The sequence below is a fragment of the Eulemur rufifrons genome, chromosome 15 (genome assembly GCF_041146395.1).
Source record: "Eulemur rufifrons isolate Redbay chromosome 15, OSU_ERuf_1, whole genome shotgun sequence".
Taxonomy (NCBI): Eukaryota; Metazoa; Chordata; class Mammalia; order Primates; family Lemuridae; genus Eulemur; species Eulemur rufifrons.
Genome location: NC_090997.1, coordinates 5,766,533 through 5,781,467, shown reverse-complemented (window position 1 = coordinate 5,781,467; position 14,935 = coordinate 5,766,533). Strand labels below are relative to the sequence as shown.

General features: G+C 50.6%; 1 protein-coding gene across 1 annotated transcript in view; it reads left to right on the top strand.

The window, feature by feature from the left end:
- Positions 1-14,935, top strand: part of FKBP5 (FKBP prolyl isomerase 5) — a 128,336-nt gene that overhangs the window by 2,026 nt on the left and 111,375 nt on the right. Inside the window, exon 2 of the mRNA XM_069488559.1 lies at positions 5,293-5,510. The gene's annotated coding sequence lies outside the window, so the exon portion shown is untranslated. The remainder of the gene's footprint in view (positions 1-5,292; positions 5,511-14,935) is intronic.

The following is a 14,935-nucleotide window of genomic DNA, read 5'->3' as shown; positions in this document are numbered from 1 at the left end:
CTGGTTGACATCACCACAAAACAGCCTCCATGCTAGGCACTTTACATGCATTATCTCTACTATTTAAGGGGGGGATAGGATTAGGAGGGTTGAAAGGGACAGTGCCCGAGACAGCCCCACCCAGAGCCAATCAGAGCACAGAGGCAGCCTTGGGTCTGGGCTCCCCACCCCAGTCCCTGGGCACTGCCTGTTCCCTGGCCTGCCACTCCTACATACTACACCCAAGAGAGCTGCCCGGCACTACCCAGTTCTGGATGCACTCTGGTCCCACCCTCGTGAACAACTGGCTGTGTGACCTTGGGCAAGGCACTTCCTTACTGTCGTCTATACCTCCCTTGCAGCCCTTGCAGGCTGTGACTCTGTAAGTCTGTGTCCAAGTGATCTTTGCCACCTCCCTTGGTGTTACCTGGGCTGCCGTGGCTGTCTGCACCCCACGCACACACACCCATGCTCCCTCCCAGTCTGGAGCTGCGGAGAGGAACGCTGGGTACAGAGTGTGAGCAGGGATGGTAGGTTTCCTGTGGTTGCAAAAGGAACATTGGGACTTTCCCTGCGGTGCCCGAGCTGTGGGAGAAGTGGGGGAGGAGAGGCAGGGCCAACCTCGAAGGAACCTCTGCTCTCTTCCCTCCCCTCCTCAGTGCTCCCAGCTCTCAAAAAGGCTGGTACAGTTTGTTACGCCGGGGCCGGAATGTACCGTGTGTTTCATATGGCCTCTGTCCAGTCCTACACTGGCGGCTTTATATTTATACTTCCTTCTCCAGCCGTGGTGTCCTGCTGTCAGCTACCCCTGCTCGCATCTGCCCGCTGCCTCTGGGGCCCCCTGCCCCCTCATGGGTCAAGAAATGAGTCTCCTGCCACTGCCACCCCCCCCCAAGTCCTTGGGTTCTAAAGGCTTGTGGGGGATGGGAGGGTGGGGTGCAGAGAGAGCTCTGGAGGGGAGAGGTTGGACTCCAGAAGGGTGAGTCCCCTAGGCCCCTTTCTCTCTGCCATCATCCAGCCCTGAGGCTGCCTCCGCAGCTATGGAGCCTCCAGATTGGGTCTGAAGGTCCTCTGGGCCCTTGACATTGATCCCTCTCTCCTTGCCATCCTTGTTTCCCAAGCACTTCAGCAGTATTCTTGAGCCCAGACAAGTGACAGCTCTATGTAAGTCTCCTCCAAAAGCTTGGCAGACCTCGTAATCAGGGGCCCTTCCCCCTCAGTCACAGAGGACACAGGCAGGGGTGGGGGCCTAGTGGTGGGGGCAGGTGCTAAATCTACCTCCCCTTTCGCCCCAGGAGTTACATGTTCCTAATAGAAGCTGTAAAATGGAATCTGACACTTCGTGATTTCTCAGTGATTCTCCGAGTTGGGGCCAGTTTCATCTCCTCAAAGTGGCTTAGATATTCAGAGATCATTACGTTTACGATCTGGCCTTCCTCCCCCAGGAGCATGTGATATTATTATTCATAACAATAGCTAAGTTTGACAGCTTACGGGGGGCTCTCTCTGCTCCCTGCGAGAGTTTAGAATCCAAACACTGTGGAGGCAGGAGACCCACTACTGGGGACCAAGGCTTGGGCTCAGGGCTTTGTATACAGAAGCTCATTTACTCTTCGCAGCAACTCTGGGGTGGGTGCTATTCTTAACCCCCTTTGACAGGGAAACTGAGGGTCAGAGAAGAGACAGAGCTGAGATTCACACTCAGGTCTGTCTGCTGTCATTTAGAAGCCAGCATTTCTAAATGGTCTGCTACCTTGCTGAGATTATGTACCTAAAACGTAAATCCTCCATTTCTCAAGCCTCAGAGTCTTACTCCCTTCTCCCTTCAAGTGACTCTAGGAACTCCGCCTTCTTGGAGCCCATACATGCCTTGAGGTGTGATCTGACAGCTAGAAAACCGTTTTTAGCCCATTTGACGGGCTGAAATCCAGCTGCTAGCAAGGCCCCAGAGGACACTGTCAGCAGTGGAGCTGGAGGGCAGGCCCACGGGCTGTGTGTGCTGCTTGTTTTTGGCTGGCTGGCATGCCTACTGCCCCTCACCTCCCCCCAGGAATCAACCGCCTCGTATTGATTTGGCACTGGGATCCAAAAGCCAGGGGCGGAGCCTGGGTCCAGGGCTCTGAAGTCAGGTCTGACTGCGGCACGCAGTGACATGGCAACATGCCCCCTTTAGGACCTGCTCACAGCAGGGCTTTGAGAGAAATCAAAGTCAGTATGATCAGAATGTTCCTCTGAAGTAGGGGGAATAGTACCCACTTTCCTGCTGGGAAAACTGAGGCACGAGTAGCTCAGTTGCTCCCCGAGGGCAAGAAACTGGCTTGTGGTTGCCCTCTGGGGTGCTTTGTTTCCTGTCACAGGGTCTCTCCTGAGCCAAGAGAGGAAAATTTTCCAAGATGTCCTGAAACCTGGTAACGTGGCCTTTCACACGGCTGTCACCCTAGGAAGGATCACGGCCCCACACTGCCCATGCCACCCTTATCTACCCCCAGGGGATGAAGCAAGGGCACCAGACATCCTGTATTTAGTCGCCCGTCCTGTTCTCTGGCTTCCTGTCCTCTACGGTTCTCATGGGCACATTCTGTCTTTCTGAGCTGCTGCTGCTTCCTCTAAGTTCTTTCTTCTTCCTCTTTCACCCTTCCGTCTCTCTTTCTCTCTCCTTCTGTCTGAGAGTCCTGTTCATATGCCTCCATCCAACTGTGTTGACTTTTCTTTTCTTTTTTTTTTTTTTTTGAGATAGGGTCTCACTCAGTGACCCAGCTGGAGTGCAGTGACATGATCACAGCTCACTGCAACCTCAAACTCCCCGCAGTCCTGCTTCAGCCTCCTGAGTAGCTGAGACTACAGGTGTGCACCACCATGCCTGGCTAACTTATTTTAGTTTTTGTGGAGCTGGGGTCTCACCATTGCCAGGCTTCTGTGTTAACTTTTTATTTTTGCTTTTTGTGTTTCTGGTCTCCTGGGAAGTTTCCCGAGGTCCCTTCTGCCTCTTCACTCTGGCCCCATCTTCTTTCCAAGGAAGTGTCTTCCATTCCTACCCACACCCTCTCCTCCTCCCTTGCCCCAAGCTTCTGCCAGTGTCAGCTTGTTCAGGTTCATGAATTCAGTGGGCACTTACTGAGCACCTACTGTGTGCCCCAGGAATTGTGTTAATGCCTTGAGAACCAAAGTCCAAAAGCTGTGCCTGAGCTTTTATTAAGCACCAGGCATTGTGCTATAACCTGAGGACACAAAAGGTGGCTGCTGCCCTCAGGACCCCTGGGCTACCGGGAAAATGCACAAAAACAGACCATTCTAATGGCTTGGGAAGCTGGGGCCTGGGTGTGGCCAGAGCAGAAAGCTCAGGGAGGACTCTGAGGAGGAGGCCAGTCTTTCAGCTGAAGAGGCAGGCGCTAGCCAGGCAGAGCAGGGGTGCAGGGTGTTCCAGGTAGAAGGAACAGTGTGTATAAAGGCACACAGGCGTGAAGCAGCCCCGTGTCCTCTGACGGGCACTCGGAGTTGTTTGGCCTGGCTGGACATGGAGTACAGGTTGGGGAGCCGGGGAGATGAGGCCAGAGGCAGGCCAGCCCAGATGGTGCAGAACCTCATGTTCCAGCAAAAGAGTTGACCTTTATCCTGGAGCAGCTGGAAGCCCAGGCAGCCTCATGGCTCCCTGCAGCCCGGGAGCTTCAGGGCTGGGCTGGGGCCTGGGCCAGGTCCAGAGCACTCTCCTCTGATCCCCCATTAACCCACATTTACTGCCCTTTGGCTCAGCAAGGCCTGTGGGAGAGTAAGTCACTTAAATATAATGCTATTTCCAAAGCACAGTCCTTCATTCATTCATAAAAAAAAATAATGTTTAGCAAGCTCTATGTTAGCCAGGTACTGCTCTGAGCACCATTAATGGGTCATTGAACCCCACAGAGATCCCAGCTCCCAAGAAACTTACACCCTTGGCAGTTGGAAGAGGGACAGGCCATAAAAAAAATGAAACAAATAAATTAGCAAGATAATTTCAGATCATGATAAGTGAAAGAAGCAAACAAAACAGAGAGGTAATTGAGCATGATAGGATGCTCTGAGTAGTCAGGGAAGGCTGCTCTGAGGAAGGTTATGTTTGAGCTAAGACGTGGATGACAGGAACAGAACAAACCAGTCACGTGGACATCTGGAGGCTGAGGGTCTCAGGCATAGGAAACAGCACATGCAAAGGCCCCGAGGCATAAAAGAGCTTGGTGTTTTCCAGGTTTAGAAAAAAGGATGGGTTCAAATCCATTAACCCCTAGCAATCCTATGCAAGCATTATTATACCCATTTTGTACAAATGGAAACTGAGGCTCAGAATGGTCAAGTTCCTTGGGCAAAATCACAACTGGTAGTACAAATTTTGGTTCTAAAGCCATTGTTCCTTTTTCTACCGAAGTAGCAAGTATAGCAACCATGTATCCTAAATGATCTACGAAGGTACAATTTTAAAATTCTGTCTCATTGTCCCCTGGACAGTTATCTTGGACATTCTCTGTGTTCCAAACCATGACTTCAAGCCCTGTCTTCGTCAGGTACTACCAGTGGGATCCTAGGCTAGCACTTCACCACTGTAAGCCTCAGTTTCCTCATCTGTACATAGGGAGAGTAGTAATTCCAATATCATAGGCTTGCTGGGAGGATTAAATGAGATGGTCCTGGTAAGAGTCAGCACAGTGCCTAGAGCATGATGCAAATTCCATTAATGGTGCTTCTTTTTTTTTTTTTTTTTTTTTTTGAGACAGAGTCTCACTCTGTTGCCCAGGCTAGAGTGAGTGCCGTGGCGTCAGCCTAGCTCACAGCAACCTCAAACTCCTGAGCTCAAGCGATCCTCCTGTCTCAGCCTCCCGAGTAGCTGGGACTACAGACATGCACCACCATGCCCGGCTAATTTTTTCTATATATATTTTTAGCTGTCCATATAATTTCTTTCTATTTTTTTTTTTAGTAGAGATGGTGTCTCGCTCTTGCTCAGGCTGGTCTCGAACTCCTGAGCTCAAAGGATCCGCCCACCTCGGCCTCCCAGAGTGCTAGGATTACAGGCGTGAGCCACCACGCCCAGCCGGTGCTTCTTCTTTATTGTTTCCTTGGAAATAGAGACCACCTGCAGAATGATCCTGCCCCCAAGGAGTGGGGGACCCAAGACATGTAGAGAGAAAGAGAGACCAACGCGACCACGAGACAGGCAGGAGAGCAGTGGGGGAGAGAGCAGGAGAGCGCGGCCAGGAGGGCCTCTTCCCTTCCCTTTACTCAGCCTCTCCCGCTCCTCTGCTAGGATCCCACATTGACACATCTCGTACTTCCCGTTTCCAGGGAAATTCCTCACGCTGGACCGCACCCGCCCTTGAGGACCTCCGATCTCTTTGGGCAGAGCGGAAGCCAGACAGAGACAGGGACTATGAAGCCACAGTCCCCAGCCCTGTGTGTGCCAGGAGGCCCTGAGGGGCAGACGGCCATGCGGCTGGAGGCGCTAGGGCCTCCCCTCGGGGAGCCTGGTGTGGGCTGCAGGGACAGAACGCTTCTCAGAGGAGGCAGGGACCTCGTGAAGTACGTGACTGCTGCCTCTCCAGCTGCATGCTCCAGTTAGCAGGACAGAGACCCCTCCCCACCCGTCCCCAGCCTTCCCCTGCTTCCTGCTCTGGTGCTGGGAGGCCCTGTCACCACACAATCGCATGCAGGCAACACGCACACCCCTCCCAGGCACCTCTGAGAAGACCAGCTGCAGCTGGGGGTGGGGTGCGCTGAGTACTGCCCTGGTTCTCACATCCCTAGCTCCTCTCCCACCCTGCCCTAGCCCCCAACTGCTGAGCTGCTTCTAGGTTTAAAGCAAAGCATGACTCCGTCTTTCCTGCTGCTCCGTGGCAGCACCGCCTGGGGTTATTTTTAGCAGGGATGCAGGGAAGGCACATTTCTCCTTGACTTTCGCTGCAGACAACCCCCACTCCCCAGCCAAGACTCGCTGGGGGAGGCGGAGACGGAAACCCCCCTCCCAGAAAGGGGAAACTGGTGTGTTTTCTGTTCCTTCAGTTCACCAGGAGACTCAGTCAAGCGTGGGGTTGGACTGATGGGAAATTCTAGGTTCCAAAGCCCATGGGCCGTGCCCCATCCCTGTTCTTGGGGAGCAAGAGGCACATGGTGTCTGGCGTAGAGGAGCCCCGTCTGTGGGTGCTGGGGCCCCTGGGGAGCGGCGTGGCTGTACAGGCACCGTGGACTACTTGGGGCACCAGCACTGTGGGTGGTGTTCACATGGGCGCTGGCTGTAAGATTCATTAAACTGAGCATATGCCTTCCTGGTATTGTTCTGTACGTGTGTCTTTTAGATGCTAGCAGTACTTTATTCAGGTATAATCTACATACATTCTCCATACGGTAAAATGCACGATTCAGGGGTACAGCTTGGTGAACTTTGACAAATGTATATACCCATGTGACCCCCACCTAGATCAAGATGCCGGATGTTGTCATCACTTCCGAGTTCCCTCGTGCTCCCTCCCAGTGCTCCCTCCCAGTCAGTCCGCGCCCCAGAGGTGACTGATCCTGATTTCTATCACCATAGATTAGTTTCGCACACGTGCTTGCGCATGTGTGTTACAAAGATAAAAGAAATACAGCTGCTATCGTAGACAAGGGACGTGGCAATAAAACTCTTAACGTGCAAAGGGAGCCTCAAAAAAGGAGGATTAATCGAACTGGAAAAAACTAATGTATGCTTGGCCTGGGAAACGGGAGGTTTCAGAGCCAGCCCAAATCCTGAGGGTTGGGAGCAGAGAGGCTGTGAGAGGGGAGGGGAGAAGGAGGGAGCCAGCCAGGGCCTCCTGCAACCCCTCAGCAGTGAGCAGTTTTCAGCAAGGCCGAGGCTAGTGGAAGGGTGCTCTCAAGGGCATGCACAGGAGGCAGGGAGAAGTCAGGGCCCCTTGCAGTTAGGTTATTTGTTTTCCTGCCTTCCCCTTCAAGGTCTTTGTGATTCTGAGTCTCCTTCACCCTTTGTCCTGCCTGGGGAAGGGGGAGGCTGAGGCTCTCGCAGTAGAGGGTAGGGAAGATCACGGAGCTCACCATTCCTTCCTTCAGAAACACTTATTTAAGCACCTACGTCGGGCTGTGGGTGCTCTGCCGGGTGCAGGGGATAGAGGATGACTAAGACAAGTTTTAGCTCACTGTGGAGTCAGAGTTGGCATTCCCAGGTGAGGCAAGGCCTTATACCTCTTTCCTGTTGGAGATGAGGGGCCCAGAGAGGGCAAGTGGCTTATCCAGAATCACACAGCTAGCTGCTGGCAGAGGTAGGCAAAGAACAGGGACCCCTGATTCAGCCCTAGCTGGGGATACGAAAGCAAAGGAAGCAAAATCAATGGCCTGACTCCCTCGCAAGCTTTCTGGAATAGCAGAAAGAGCACTGACCTTGAGTCAGAAGACCTCATTTCTGCCTCGAGGTCTTAGAAGCACTTCCTCGCTCTGGGCCTTGGTTTTCTCTAGTGAACATGAAGGAGGCGGCTTCCAGGGGATCTTCAAGGGTCCTTTGTACTCTAACTTCTTGAGCATCCCCCGCATTTTCCTGCCTGGGTGCCTGGTGCCTTCGCTCGGTTGTTTCTGCCGCCTGGTATGCCCCACTCCCCTCCCACTTCCTTCCTCTGACATTCTCCTAATCATTTATGACTTTCAAATGCTGCCCCCAGACCGGCCCCCCCTGCAGTCCTTGGGGATCTGGTGGGGAGTGTCACCCAGGTCTCCACTGCCGGAACAGACAGAGCCTCCCCGCTTTTGCAGGCCTCCGCTCCCAGGGCGGGGCCTTCCACAGGGAAGGGGTCCGCTTGGCCACTGTTAGAGGAATTGTAGGGATTTCTTCCTCCCACCCCCACACTTCCACATGCCCCTTTTCAACTTTCAGAGGCTGATGTCATCCTTCCACAGGGCCTCCAAGACATTGTGCCTCCCTGCTGGGCCCGCCAGCCCAGGCTGGAGCATCAAACTGGGGCACTTCTGCCCAGGGAGGTGACCCCAGGAGGGCTGAGAAGGCGGGGCCTCAGCCAGTGGCTGCCCCACCTCACCTGTCCCGCCCTCATTCACAAACACCTGGGCAGAAATCCTCCCTCACGACAAACACATGTCTCCCGCTCCCACAGCCACACCCAAACCCACTCCTAGCTACCTGCCCGCAAACAGACCAGCACATTTGCAAAAATGTACCTCCCTGCTCCCACGGCTCCCCTGCCCCTCCCTTGGACAGGCACCACCCTCGCAAGCACATTCATTGCACACACACACACGGTGCACACAGACATGCACGTGGGTACATCATGGCCAACCGGAGTGCATGCCCGGGCATGCAGCCCCACAGACACACGCACACTGAGCACATGCACACATGCGTGAACAAACGGGCACGCAGACACACGGACACACACGGGTGCACATGCATACACACCCACTTGCTCTCCCATGATACGGGGTCCCCCCCATGCTCGGTGCTCAGGTGGGCCCAGCTCAGGCTCAGCAAGCTGAGGCTGCTCCAGGGAATGTGGCACGAGGAGAGTGCTCGGTTCTGGCTCCTGGCTGCCTCTGGATTTATATCAGAGTGGGGTCTTTTCTATTAATTTCCTTACAGATGGCCCTCTGGGAATAAGCAAAAGCCTCAGGAGCTGTGGATGCACTCTGGGGCCGCACCCTGTCTGGGCAGCAGATGGAGCGGTGTAAGGATTCCATCATTTCTGTGAACAAATGTCTCCAAGGAGGGGTGGTCCCTGAGACCAGTAAACGTGTGGCTGGTCTTCTCTTTGTTCTCACCGCCACACTCCTCCCTCCATCCCATCCATTCTTCCCGTCGCTGCAGAGGCCCCAGACCCGGGTTCTTCACCGTGGGGAGGTGGGAAGGCTTAGAAGGGGCCCAGTTGCAAGGTTGATGCGGCAGCCCTGGGGCTGACAGCAGGGTCCCAAGCGGTCTGGCCCTCTCCAGTGGAAGGGCGGCCTCTGTCGGACTCCTCCAGGGCAGCGCAGCAGCGACCCAGAGTCCAGTCAGGTAAAGGTGTTGTGACCCAGATCTCGAGGGTTGGGCAGGGAGGAAGCTTGGATTCCACTAAACCCAACGCAGCTGCAGTCCCTGAGCATAGAGCCTGTGCCTGGGTGGTCCTGGGGCAGGCGGGGGGGCTGAGGGAGGACACAGCAATGAGGAAGACCCAGGAACTGTCCTCTGAGAGCGCGTGTGTCTTGGGGAGCATCACACAGGCAGAGCCCCCAAGAGTAGAACTCAAACACAGCAGGCTAGACAATGAGCCTATCACCTGTGACCAGGGCACAAAGACATGCCTGCTCTTCCTGCTTCTCTATTTGGTTACTAACGCCACATGGCAGCCCAGGGCAGAAACCTGAGGGCCAGCCCAGATCTGCCCTCTCCCACCCCATCCAATCAGTCCTCATGTCCCATGGGCTATTCTTGTCCCATTCCTCCCATCCAACCCCTCCTCTCAGGCCTCACCGCCACTGCCCTGGCATCTCTCACCGCCTCCCTCCCAGGGATTCCAGTGGCAGAGGAGAGGGGAGAATCCCACCTCCAGGTTTATACCATCCTCCCCTCTCCATCTTCCACACTGCTGCCAGACTAATTTGCCTCAAACACGCAGCTCATCTGTAACTCAGAACCCTTCACTGGCTCCCCCTTAAGATCAGAATGGAGGCCCAAATGCCAGACACAGCACACACAGCATACAACTCTCAGCCTGACTCAACTGCACATTGTGTTCCAGCCTCACGTAATTCCTCCCGGTCCCCCCACCTTGCCACGCTGTCGTATGCCTCTGAGCCTTCGTAGGTGCCGTTCCTGTTTCCTGGATTGCCCTTCCCTCCTTCACCTAGCAAAAACCTTCTCGTCTTTCTAGATTGAGGGGGTCCTTCCTGGTCTCAGTTAGAGTTCATTTAATAACAGTGCTGGTAATAATGATTTATATATGCAAGGCAGCCAGACAGCGCAGGGTGTGTGCCTGTAGAAATTCTAGCTTTTAAATATACATATGCTTGTTAAATCTGAGTAACAACCTTGATAGCTACTATCATCATCATCTTCGTCTTATAAATGGGAAAACTGATACACGAAGAGTTGAAGTGAGTAATTCACCGAAGGTGACATACCTAGTGCGTTGTGGAGCGAGATTTGCTCACGGCCAGTTTGGCCCAAGAGTCTGCGCTGTTGACCCCTGAGCTGCGCTGCCCCCTGACTTTTCTAAGTATTTGCCCACTCATGTGGCTTTGAGCAACCAGCATCAGTTAGTGTCTGACGAATGAATGAATGAACTCATCAAAAGTGAATAGAATGAAGAAGTAGGGCTCATCTTCATTTATGTAAGATGTCTGCCATGCCAAAGCTATTTTATTTTTATAGAACATGGAACGTTTTAAAGAAAATAAATTTTGAGAGTAAAATCTCATACATCTTCTGGCTTTTTAAATGGAATTTATATGAATTTCCAAGCCTAAGTTTTTTTAAATCAAGGAAGAGAGATGTCCTCATAACCCCCCAATAACCTGTTGAACCATGGACTGTCATCTACCTACTGAGCCATCTCTGCATTAGGCTCCTGGGGAGACAGACCCCCAAGAAGCGACCTCCGGCAAGGTGAATTCTGACTGATGCCAAGGGAGCGGCACATCTCAGAACCTGGGCCAGGGACAGAGTCGTTCTAACCATGTCCGTGAGAGCTTTCTGGAAGAGGTGAGATTTGGGCTGAATCTTGAAAGACTTTGATAATCAGAGGAAAGGGAGAAGGGTAGGGAAGTCCTCAAAATATTTGGCTCCCAGGATTTGGTGGTAAGAAGGGCAGGGTGGGAAGGCAGGAGAGAGACAGAGGGAAGATGAGAGGGTGGTGAGGTCAGAGAGGCAGGTACCAGTCACGTGGTGGAGTGGCAGGGGCTGAAATCGCCTTCACTTCCAAGCTGGGTGGACACACGGTTTTGGACAAGTGGCTGATTTCTCCTACCTAGTCTCTGCTACCCTTTATGCAAATCGAGCATTTAAGTCTGAGAAAAGCTCAAATGAGAACCCTCAGGGCAGGAGGCTTGCTGATCCTCCAGTCTAACTCTCGGTTCCCCACCCGCCAACTAGCAGCTTCAGCCCCCGAAGCCCACTTCTGAGAGGCGGCGTGGCGGTGAGAGTAAGCCACAGCTCCACCGCTTACTAGCCGGGCGGGTCATCTAATCTCTGTGCCTCGACTTCCTCAACTGTCAAAGGGTGATAGCATCTACCTCCTAAGGTTGTTGTTGAAGATTAAATTAGTTAAGGCGCTCAAAACATATAGAACTGGTCCACCTTCCAACACTGGCTAATGTGGTCACTGTAACCAAGGGTCTTCATAATGTGGCAAAATTTCACGAGGCTATCCTTCCTCCAGGGCACAGGTGTGGCCTTGGCTGCTGCCCCTCTCTAGTCCCAGGGTTCTCCCCACAGGTGTGGTTCCTGTTGACCTGAGCAATACCCTCCACACCCACCACTGCCCACTTGTGCCTGTTATGCTGATACTGGCTTCTCTGGATAAGACTAGTTTTGCTTTGTCGCCGCGGGGCCAGGACAGGAAAGCGAAGCTGTGATGAAACCTGACTAAATAGTTTTGGGGAGTGCACTGGGCCAACTTCAGCTCCAGGGTCAGCCAGATTCCTGACACCAGAGCTGAGTCCCGGAAGAGCAGGCACTGGTGTCCCTGCATGTCCCCAGGGGTAGCCAGCTCACTGCCCTGCATGTTGCCAGGCTTGGGAAAGACCTGTTGGTTGTTTGCACGATAGGGTGAGAGCAGCATCCAGCTATGCCATGACGCCCCCAGATCTCTGAGAACTAGGCTGGGACAGGATACAAATCTGGCTCCTTGCAAGGCAGGGGCGGGTGGTGAGAGGACTGACTTACAGAACAGAACCTGGCTCTTTCCTGGTGCCAGGCCCAGCTAGCTGTTCCTGGGCGGGCAGTGAGGACCTGAACGATTCTCTTTGAACTTCCAGGTTCACCCCCCATACACACCAATCTTGCCCTTCTTACCCACTTCTGGGGCTTTCTTCTAATGCCCCCCATCCTGCAAAAGCCTTTTCTTAGATCCCCCTGTGGCAAGGGCTGAGATGATGGAGTCAGTCTTAAGAGTTCAAAATTCTGAGTGACAGGCTTAATTCACTTTGGTGCAGGGGATGAAGGGAAAAAATTAGCAGGTAAGAAACTATTATTTGAAAGCTACTTTCTAGAAAATGCAGAAAGAAGCAAAAAGATAATGCACCAGACCAGTAAGTATGCACACACACTGCGTGTGTTTTAGATCAACTGCACAGAGGCATAATTTACATACAGTACAATACATGCATTTGAGTGTACAGTTTGATGAGTTTTGACAAATATGTTTGCCTGTGTAACCTCTACCACAATTTAGATTAGTACCTTCACTCTAAAAGTTTCCTTGTTCCTTTCAACAATCAATCCCCACCTGGCCCAGATAACCCCTAACCTGCTTTCTGTCAATATGGATTAGATCTGGATTTTCTAGAACTTCAGAAAAATGAAATCATACAGTATGTATTCTTTTGTATGTGGTTTCTGTTGCTCAGTATAATGCATAATGGTTTTTTTGTTTTGTTTTGTTTTGTTAGAGACAGGGTCTCACTCTGTCACTCAGGCTGGAGTGCAGTGGTGCAATCATAGCTCACTAGAGCCTCAAGCTCCTGGGCTCAAGTGATCCTCCTGCTTCAGCCTCCCAAGTAGCTGGGACAACATGCATGTGCCACCCATGCCCGGCTAATTTTTCTAATTTTTGTAGAGACAGGGTCTCGCTCTTGCTCAGGCTGGTCTTGAACTCCTGAGCTCAAGCAATCCTCCTGCTTCGGCCTCCCAAAGCGCTGGGATTATAGGTGTGAACCATGGCCTCAACTTAATATTTTTGAGACTTGTCCATGTTTTTGTGTGTATTAGTAGTTTGTTCATTTTTATTGTTGTGTTTTATTCCACTGTGTGGCCATACCAAAATTTGTTTATCCATTCTACCGTTGATGGAAATTATGTTTGTCATTTGGGGCTAGTATGAAAAAATTGCTATGAACGCTCTTGTGTTAATACAACTCTTTTGTGGACACATGTTTTTATTTGTCTTGGGAGCAGAATTGCTGAGTTGTATGGTAAATGTGTGTATGCTGAACTTCAAAAGAAACTGCTAAACTGTGTTCCAAAGTAGCTGTATGTTCCCACCAGCAAAGTACGAGAGTTCCAATTGTTCCACATCTTGGCCAGCTCTTGATATTGTCAGGGTTTTTATTTTTGGCACTTCTGCTGAGGCGTGTATTGATCTCTCCCTGAAGCACACAGTACTGGTCCCTCCTACCCTCCCTGCCATATGCTCTTCCCCATTCACTCTGACCAGCCCTCTGTTTCTCCACCGTGGGCTGGGAGCATTTCCTGGAATTCTCATCAGTCGGGTCTCAGCACAAGTGTCACCTCGTCAGAGGTCTTCCCCCACTACCCTCTCTAATGGTGTCCTCAACACCTTTCACATTACCCTGTCTGCCCCATGAGAACATCAGCTCCATGAACAAATGCATCCTGTATGTTTTGTTTACCTAGAACAGTGCCTGATAGATGGTAGGTACTCAATGTATTGTTGAATGGATTTGCAAGTCCAAAGAGTTATGTTCAATATAATGAATCTATGGGGGTCCTGGGAATGAAAGGGGATGCATATCATCAAAACAGAAATACTTAAAGCATAAATTATTTTTATCATCTGGGGCTGTTCTGTGTTACATGTAAATATCTTAGAAAATGAAAAGTATAGAAAACAAGAAAGAAAGAGAAAATCAACCATAGTTTCATCAAATTATTATGGCTTAAAAATATAAATCATTTTTATTATTAGTTTTAAATTTTTTATTATTTTTAAAGTTAGCTTTTGAATAAGTTACATTTGCACATGGCAAAAAATTCGAACAGTATCTCCTTGTGGAAAAGGCTGCCGTATACAAACATGGATATATCTTTCTGTATTTTTTTCCAAAAATAGTATTGTATTGTATACATTGCTCTGCACCTTGCTTTTTTCATTTAACCATTTATCTCAGGACTCATTCCGCATTATTAAATGTATTAGTTAAGAGTAGGTTCAGCTGCAAATGACAGAAAATTCAGAATATCAGTGCCTTGCAAAATTAGACACTGATTTCTCTCTCTAATGAAGTCCAGAGGTAAGTAGCCAGGCAATACTGGGATTCCACAGTTGTTAGGGACCCAGGTTTTGTTATGTCATCCTCAACATGGGGCTTCTACCTCCTGGTCCAATATGGCTTTCTGAGCTCTTGTCATTATATCTGCATCTAGCCAGCAGAAAGAGAAAAAGAAAGAGAAGCATATGAGCTTCCTCCGCTTAAGGACAATTCCTATGACATTTCTGCTCACCTCCCATTGGCCAGAACACAGGGGCACACCTAGCTGCAAGGGAGGCTAGGAAATTTATTCTTTTTTTTCCTGATAGTCATGTACCCAACTCAAAAGTCAGAGGGGAAGAGGAACATGGATATTAGGGGATGACAAACAATCTCTGTTACATTATATATAGATTTGCCTCATTTTACAAAATGCTACACAGAATTCCATCGTATAAATGTATCATAATTTATGTGTTTTTTTTTCCTGACGACTACATCGAAAAGCAATACCATAATTTATGTAACCAGTTGGCAGATGTTAAGTTGTTTGTATTCATTACAAATGATGCTGCAATGAACTATATCTTTATATCTACCTACTTGCTTGGAATATATGGGTGTATTTCTGTAGTATAGATTCCCAGAAGTGGAATTATTGCAACAAAGACTATGTGAGTTATTGCCAAGTTTTCTTCTGAAGAGGTTTTATCAATTTTTGCTCTTACCAATAATATTTTTTCCTGCACTGTGTTACAAAACTTTAGCAGTTTCTCAGTGACAAAATGATTTCTCTTTCTGATAAGTGTAAAAT